Source organism: Podarcis raffonei, chromosome 9, assembly GCF_027172205.1.
Source record: "Podarcis raffonei isolate rPodRaf1 chromosome 9, rPodRaf1.pri, whole genome shotgun sequence".
NCBI lineage: Eukaryota > Metazoa > Chordata > Lepidosauria > Squamata > Lacertidae > Podarcis > Podarcis raffonei.
Window position 1 is genome coordinate 39308517 of NC_070610.1, and position 9700 is coordinate 39318216.

The following is a 9700-nucleotide window of genomic DNA, read 5'->3' on the forward strand; positions in this document are numbered from 1 at the left end:
ACCCTGAGATTAAGTGTCGCATATTCTACCGAGCTATCCCTGGAAAGTGGAAGGCTAGACAAATGAGCAAAAAACAGAGAGGGAGCAAGACGAATGGAGGTGCCTTGAAAAATAAAAGGAGGATTTTTTTGAGGATTATTTGCCTTCCCAAATGAATACTTTCTCCTCTCACAGAAAGAACAGCTGAGGGCTCAGCTCTTTTACACCACTTTATAACTGTTCTGATTAGAACTTGCCCTCTGACAATATAACAATTGACCCTGTAAAATATGTCAAAGGCTGTGTTTATATTTACTATTATGGTGTTGTAGGGCCTTTCACAAAATGGCCACTCAACAACCACATAGTGGTTGTCTGTAATAAGGAATTCATGTAGTAACACTGGTTCAAATAAGGACAAAAGCTTATTAATTTGTCTGAAGGGCTTGACCCTCTTGGCTTAGCTAGCTCAGTTTGTGGAATATATTTTGCATTTGAAGTTTTACATCTCCAGCACTGATTGCTTGTTTTTAGATATATTTTTATTAATTTAGCCAGGTCATGATCTTATAAAAGTCCAAAAAGGTTTATTTAAGGTTCATGCGTAGTATAAATTTGGAGAGGTTCCTCTTTTGGTACATGTTGTGTTTAGAGATGAGAGCATGGAAAATACTGAAAGGAACAATTTCACACTTTCTAAAAATATGATCCTTTGCTTCTGAAACTGGAAGAATGTTTTAAACCATTTTATTTATTTTAAATTCGGGCACCAATATTATGTTGGCTGAAATGTATCATTACATTAGCCATTCAATATTAAAATGATTCCTTTCATCAACCAGTAACAAACAAATTATGAAACAAAATATTTGGAAAGAGATTCTAATATACATGCAGCAAGAATATCAGGCTTTTCAGAATGATTATTGGAATAGATGGAATATTTGATACTTTATCAAATTATAAATAGATGTGTTGATTTCCACTACCATTTATTTCAGTTGTACAGTTTAATGAGTTTTCTGTTGCAAAGTGGAATCAAAGCTATAGCCAGCCTTCTTTGCTAGCTAGCAACCAATAGACAATTCCATAATTGTTTTGCCAAGTCCCAGGTATGAGAAAGGGCCATAGTTCAGTGGTAGAGCATGATTCGGATGCTGTATGAAACCCACATCAAGAACATTTGATTACTGGCAGTACAATGATCACAGTTCTTCCAAGATATTTGGAAGACTATGGGAAGATATGATCTGGTTATTTGGGGCAACCACTAACTCTTTAGTCTTGGCCATTGATACAAAAGTGATGTCTTCCAGGTCTGTGCTCACTTTGATGTCTGTATGGCACTCAGGAATAAAACCATAATGTCTTTGCTCATCATTTTTACAATGAAAGGGAGTTTCCTAACCTATCTGCTTGGTGTGTTGCATTCACTTCTCCTTTTTGTGAATTAAAAGTGGCAATTCTAAGCTGGGGTTAATTAGATTAGGAACAAATTGTATTTTATTAGGAAAAGTCAATCCAACGGTATGAATATATTTTTCTGGGCAGTTTAATTTTAGGTCACTTAACCAAGGTTAACTGCTAAACTCACACCTGCTGCAATATAGGACATTGCTTAATGCTTTAATGTGCTTCATTGGCACATTATAACTAATAATGTGCTTAAATATTTCCACCTCAACAAAAATCAGTGCTGAAAAGTAAACGTTTGTGTCTACATCTTCTGCTTTTCAAGATTAAACAAAATGAGATATTCTTTTCTTAGTTTTCTTGAACCACAGTTCAAATTCAGACTAAATCATAGAAAGGGACTTTATTTATTTTTGCTTGGGCAAATGACCAGGGAGGCTAATGGGAATGTGCTTGAGTGACTCTGGAATTACAGAATGAGAACAGTCAGGCAATGGCCTTCATCCCAGATGCTTCCCTTTCATCTGCCAGCAGATGTCAGGACAATCGCCAGGTGTTTACATCTGTTCTCTTCCGGGGCACCTAACCCTCCAAACTCAAAGGAAACTAGCAGTGCTGTATGTAAAAGGACAGGACCTTAAAAACACTTGTGGGTTGTCTTTCCCCCTGTACAAGTAAACTTAAGACACACAGTGCCTTTTATCCTTCATAATGACAGACACCTTACCACTAACATGGTGCCCTCCATATGTTGCTGGACTCCAGCTCCCATCAGCCCTAGTCCATGGGGCCAATGGCTGGGACTTGGATGTCCAAGGCTACTGAATCCCCATCCCTGCTTCAGAAAGATGGTAGCTGGTTAATTAATTTGCTTTTCAAGGATTCTTCAACATGAGGAATGTCTGTTTCATTTCCATGTCTTACTTACTGCCTTTGCCCTGGCAAGGTTCTATCTCCTTGTCTATTTGTCTCAGTGCTTAAGGAACAAACGTTCGACTTTGCCAAATGTAGGATATTCCTTACGGTTAAAGAAACACAGTATTTTCTACTTTGTAAGACAACCAGAGACCCAGTTCACTATGAGGCAACAGTGATTTCTGTGGTTTACTCCAAGAAGTTTGGTGATATGTTTAGTTAGGTTGATGTATAAAGAAATTTGCTTTACAATCTTAGGTGGAATCTACACACATATAAAAATCGCTCTGAAAATCTTTTTTTTTTAAAGCGTTTTTAAAAATACATTGAATTTTCCATAAGGCTCACCATCTCCATCTTGTGTCACACTGTAAAGGTAAAGGGTAAAGGGACCCCTGACCATTAGGTCCAGTCGTTACTGACTCTAGGGTTGCGGCGCTCATCTCGTATTGGCCGAGGGAGCCGGCGTACAGCTTCCAGGTCATGTGGCCAGCATGACTAAGCCGCTTCTGGTGAACCAGAACGCCGCACGGAAATGCTGTTTACCTTCCCGCTGGAGTGGTACCTATTTATCTACTTGCACTTTGACGTGCTTTCGAACTGCTAGGTTGGCAGGAGCAGGGACCGAGCAACAGGAGCTCACCCCATCACAGGGATTCAAACCGCTGACCTTCTGATTGGCAAGCCCTAGGCTCTGTGGTTTAACTCACAGCACCACCTGCGTCCCGTGTCACACTGTATATTACACTTAAAACACACTTAAAACGTTTTATTTGCAGCTGTATAGCTGAGTCCTTACAGATAAAATACTTTGTTGTGCTTACCTTGTTGGCTATTTTTATTGAAAGAAAAGGGTATCTGTAGTAGAGTTGGTCAGAGCATATACATATACATATACATATACATATACATATACATATACATACACTAGCTTATACATACAATGCATTCTGTGGCTGAACGAACTGCACAAGAATCCAGCTCAACTTGGTCCAGAGAAAGTTGCTTGCAGCACCTCAATTCCTAGGCTAGGACTAGGTTCACTATGCCTTTAAGATCAGTGACTGGGATGCTGTGACCCTCCAGATGTTTTTGGACCCAGATAAGCATGGACAATGGTCAGGGGTGAAAGGAATCCAATATCTAAAGGGCCACAGTTCTGCATTTCTACCTTAAGTGACCTTAATTTTAAGGCAGGATTTACAATTAAACTTGAAGCTGATACGTATCTGGTATTTGGCGATGTGTTTTGCTCTCCAAGTACAGGAAAAATGGAATAAAACTGGTCTAAGCAATTTGTAAGTACCGTAAATGCTAAAAAAGGCTAGAATAAATACAAATTCCCTGATTAACTTTGATGGTACTGTAATCTGGTAGATGAGTCAACCCTTTCTGATAAACTTCTGTTTATCTTTAAACACCCCAAGCCTATTCCATTATGCATTTTAGTAGCATAACCATTCTAGTTTTTTCCCATTATCTAAAGGTTGCACATTTAAAGATAAGAGGGATGCTTTTCTGCCTCATTGGTTCATACATTTCTGGTCCTGTGACAATGATGTCACTGCTGTTGGTTTCAACCCAATGAAACCAACAGCCGTGACATAAACATTTCCCCCCTTTTCAAATATTTGCTTTATGAGTATTATTTTTAAAAATGGCACCCGTGCAAATGGAAATCATATTTGTCATGTCATAATTTAGAATGAATTTCTGCTGTTTCTGTTCTGAAATATATTCCATGAATGATTCATGGTTTAGAAATTAAAGGCTTAAAATAAAACTTCGGTAATTTGCAGATTTTATGATTGACTTGATTTGGAAGAGACTGGTGATTTGGCTGCAGAATTTTGGCTTTTGATGACAAGCAAATAAATGGTGAGTTCTCACAGGTGTCTTTTATCACAACAGGGCTGAAACACTGTGAGACACAGCCATCACAAACCTAGTATCACTAGGCAGAACTTTCACTATCTCACATGACAGGATAATAGGATTCAAACATTCAGTTCAGAATCATGAAATGATGCAAGTGTGTGAATGGCCATCTGTCATGGATGCTTTAGCTGAAATTCCTGCATTGCCGGGGGTTGGACTAGATGACCCTTGGATCCCTTTCAACTCCAAGATTCTATGAATCAGCCCTAAGATCTGCTTTAAAAAATGTTGGTTTCAGAAGGCAACCCCACAATATTCAAAGTAAGCACAAATGAGATGCAGCAGCATATATTCATAGACACAAAGGTCAAAGACAGACTCCCACCCTCGGCTTGAGTGGTTAGACAAGAGGAACAGAAAATAATAACAAAATAAATCAGATGATCAGCAGCATTCATTTCTGTACAAGTATGCTTTCAGAAGGAAAAAGCAACATGCAGCTTGAAGCAGTCCTGAAACTGAATGAGTATTGATTGCTCCAATTTTAGAACAATGCTTGGGCTACTGAGTAATGGAATGAGTAAAAGAGTGAAGGCAAAATTTGGTTTACAAAATACAGTGGAGGAGCAGGACAGTAATAATAATATAACAAAAATCATTTAACCTTTCAGTAAAGGCTCCTGTGAAGAACAGAGTTGCTCTCAGCTCATAAACTGTCTTATTCTGCAATACTGCATCTCCTATTCTTTCTGCCTGAGTTAGATTTGAAGTGAAGCATTAAAGTAATAGATAAACAGTATTTGATAACAGATATGCTAGATGATGATTGGTAGATGGCTGGTGCCAAGTGGTGTTAGTTGGCTGGGACCAACAAACATAAGATATACAGTATGTGCATAGGGCTCCTGCCATGGGGATGTGAATCCTGATTGACCAGGATTCCCAACCCCACTGAGCTGGTGTATGTCCATAACCCCCCTTTGGATTGACCTCAATCACGCATTGCCCAGAAGTGTGTGGTTGGCATGCGTGATGTCATGGTCTCAAAGGAGACTGGCAGCGCAGACCTTAAAAACACTTGTACTGATGTACCAGTGGTATTTAGGTAAAGGTAAAGGGACCCCTGACCCTTAGGTCCAGTCACGGACAGCTGTGGGGTTGCGGAGCTCATCTCGCTTTACTGGCCGAGGGATACGGCATTTGTCTACAAACAATTTTTCTGGGTCATGTGGCCAGCATGACTAAGCCGCTTCTGGCGAACCAGAGCAGCGCACGGAGACGCCGTTTACCTTCCCACCAGAAGGTATTTATCTACTTGCACTTTGTCGCGCTTTCAAACTGCTAGGTTGGCAGGAGCTGGGACCGAGCCACGGGAGCTCACCCCGTCGCGGGGATTCAAACTGCCAACCTTCCGATCGGCAAGTCCTTGGCTCTGTGGTTTAACCCACAGCGCCACCCATGTCCCTTCCTGGTGGTATTTAACTCCTAGTAAATTAGTAAAAATGTATAAAACAAGTAGAAATACCTGCTGGAAATGTAAAGAAAAAGAAGGTATCTTTTATAACACATGGTGGTCTTATAAAGTAATAAAGGCTTTCTGGGAAATGATACATAATGAATTGAAAAAAAATGTTTAAAATAGCTTTTGTTAAAAAACCGACATCCCAAGGGAACAAAAAAGACTTTTTATGTATGCGACAACAGCATCACGGATGCTACTGGTCCAGAGATGGAAAGAAGAAAGAGCCCCACCAGAGAGGAATGGCAAACTAAGCTGTTAGACTAGTCTGGCTTCCGCGCTGGTCATGGGACCGAGACAGCTCTGGTTGCCCTAACAGATGATCTTCGTAGACAGCTGGATCGAGGCGGGTCGGGGCTGCTGATTCTTCTAGATCTGTCAGCAGCTTTCGACATGGTCGATCACGAACTTCTGGACCACCGCCTTGCCGACGTGGGGATCCAGGGCACAGTCCTTCAATGGCTGCGCTCGTTTCTCTCTGGTCGGGGACAGAGGGTGGCGCTTGGGGGGGAATTGTCATCGCGCCACTCCTTGGTGTGTGGAGTACCTCAGGGTGCGATACTCTCCCCAATGCTTTTCAACATCTTTATGCGTCCCCTCGCCCAGCTTGTCCGGAGTTTTGGGCTGGGTTGCCATCAGTATGCCGATGACACACAACTCTATCTGTTCATGGATGGCCATCCTGACTCGGCCCCAGACACACTGACCAGATGTCTGGAAGCTGTGGCTGGATGGTTACATGGGAGCCGGTTGAAGCTAAATCCTTCGAAGACAGAGGACCTGTGGCTGGGACGGGACGATATGGGATTGGGGGGGCAACTCCCATCTCTTGCGGGGGCGCAGTTAGTGCCAGCACCGTCCGTTAAGAGTTTGGGTGTAATCTTCGACACCTCCCTTTCCATGGAGGCACAGATTGCAGCTATAACAAAAGCAGCATTTTTCCATCTCCGCCAAGCTAAGCAGTTGGCTCCTTACCTCTCTCGCCCTGACCTAGCCACTGTGATCCACGCGACGGTCACCTCCAGAATGGATTATTGTAACTCGCTCTACGTGGGGCTGCCCTTAAGACTGACCCAGAAACTCCAGCGGTTGCAGAATGCTGCAGCAAGACTCCTTACGGGGTCTTCGCTGTGAGATCACATTCATCCGGTGCTATATCAACTGCACTGGCTCCCGGTGGAGTACAGGATCAGGTTTAAGGTGCTGGTTTTAACCTTTAAAGCCCTATACGGCCTAGGACCCTCGTACCTAGGGGACCGCCTCTCCTGGTATGGCCCACAGAGAAACTTACGGTCTTCAAATAAAAACATCTTGAAGGTCCCAGGCCACAGAGAAGTTAGGCTGGCCTCAACTAGAGCCAGGGCTTTTTCGGCTGTGGCTCCGACCTGGTGGAACACTCTGTCACAAGAGACTAGGGCCCTGCGGGACTTGACATCTTTCCGCAGGGCCTGCAAGACAGAGCTGTTCCGCCAGGCCTTTGGCCAGGGCACAGCCTGATTCCCTCCCCCGGCAATCTTCGCGGAGCTCTGGCCCAATGGTGGCCAGTGGCTTGAATTTAATTAATTTTATAATGAATGATTTTAGAGTGTTGTTTGTGTTGTACTTTTGTATTGTTTTATTGTTGTTAGCCGCCCTGAGCCCGGCTTCGGCTGGGGAGGGCGGGATATAAATAAAATTTATTATTATTATTATTATTATTATTATTATTATTATTATTATTAGACTATGCTGAAATGGCAAAAGTGACCGGGAAACTCAGAGACCAAGAAGACAAGAAATTCAAGAAAGAATGGGAAAAGTTTATAATTTATTTAGGAGACCACTGTAAGCAGATGAAAACATTAGCAGGATTTTAATACCACTTGTAATATAACAAATATTACGGATAATATGGATAGATACAAAATATAGATTATGAAGTACAGTGGTACCTCGGGTTAAGAACTTAATTCGTTCCGGAGGTCTGTTCTTAACCTGAGGTACCACTTTAGCTAATGGGGCCTCCCACCACCGCCACACAATCCTGAAGTAAAGTTTTTAACCCGAGGTACTATTTCTGGGTTAGCAGAGTCTGTAACCTGAGGCGTCCGTAACCTGAAGCGTCTGTAACCTGAGGTATCGCTGTAATATGCAGTTGGTAATGTTGACAATAGGACTCATGGAGGAGATGGGAGGGGGAAGTTGCGAGAGTCGGAGAAATCTCATTTTATGGATATGCATTTGATATTGTAACTAATTTGCACTTGTAAAATCAAATAAAAATGATTTTCAAAATAACTAAAAAAAACCCCACCACTTGTACAAGCAAATGTGGACCCCCCCAGTCTACTTTACTCTGCATCTTTCTCAAGTGCATGATCTTCACTTAAAATGAAAATGCTTCCTCCAGATGATCCAAAAGAAGCTACAGACAGATATAACAGAAACAACTTGGATGATGTATTTCCCTCTGTCAATCTCCGAGCCCAGATAATTCACCCTAATTACAAAAGCATATTCATCCCATAACCAAGTCAAAAACCAGGATTCAAAGGGTTGAGGAAGGATGTTTGTTTGTTTTTTATCCAGGATTACCAGGGATTGTTCTGTCAACACATGCTACCCAAAGGGAGGCCTGAATACAGGCCAATATCAAGCTGTTTATAGACGGAATGGGATTCCATAAGGAAATGCTTTTCTGTCTCATGGAGCCAAAATTAATTACAGCTAGACCTTTGTTAGTTAAACCACTGATACAGAAAGTCAGCGGGGTGACAGACACAACAGATGGTATGTTTGCTACCTAGAAATTGCCTGGAACATAATAATTAAGGGCAGCAGATGGGCTAGAATTGGAAACAGAACAGGTAATGCACAAAGAATGAAAGCATCTTTATTATACCTTTCATCTTCTTCCTTCTCCAGGCCTGTCGGACAAGGCTGGGCAGTTTCATGGTCCAAACTGGCAAACTCAATAATTTCACTGGAAATTGTGCTATAATTTTGTTTTCACAAGGTTTCTATACTGTTTGGTCGTAATAAAACCTCAAAGTCATTTAGAAAATGAAATTGTCAGTGGAAAAAAAAACAGTTTTAAAATAGCCATATAAAATATCAAATAATTAAAATCAACGATAAACTAAAAATCAGATAAAAACCGCTCGACTGGATCCAAGGCCCTGCTAAGTGTTTTTAATCCTAATTTTTCCTTCTGGTTAGCAAAATGTAATTCTCAGTCTGCTCCAAGGGTGTGGTCAATTGCCCTTGTTCTGCCATGTTCTGTTACTCTTCCAAGTCAAGAGTATACTTGTTCTCATGACACCAGTACTTTGATAAACATTCTTAATCCTTTTACTCAGCCTCATGCAATAAAAAATGTATTTTCACCCATTTGCATCTATTTATTTATAACATTCCATATCTTGACAATATACCGTATTTTTCCATCTATAAGACGTCCCTATGTATAAGACGCCCCCGATTTTTGAGGACTCAGATTTCTAAGAAAATGGGGGGGGGATGTATCCGAATATAAGACGTCCCCTAATTTTTTACATTATTTTTTAGCCTTATACATGGAAAAATACGGTGCATATATATCATAACAGCTTTGCTGATAGGAGGAGGAATGTATAGAGGCAATCCCATTTTAGAGGGGAAGCAGGGTTCAATCTCATTACAGCACCACCGTAGATGACTGTCCAGACTCAGCTTAAATAACTCCAGTGAAGGACAGCCCAAAATCTCCAGAGGCAGATTCTTCTACTGCCGAATATCTCAAACCATTAGGATACTCATCCCAATGTTTGAGCTGGTCAATTCCCCTGAAATTGCCCAAACTTTGGGAATGGCCTCCAGTGCAGGTCCTTGGGCAAGCTTAAAATTCTTTATTTGTTCCGTACATTTATCTCCCATCTTTTTTCCACTATGGAGCTCAAGATGGCTTACACAAGATTCCCAGATGGTCTCTCATCCAGGCAATGACCAGACCTGCTTGGCTTCAACAGGGTTGGTGCA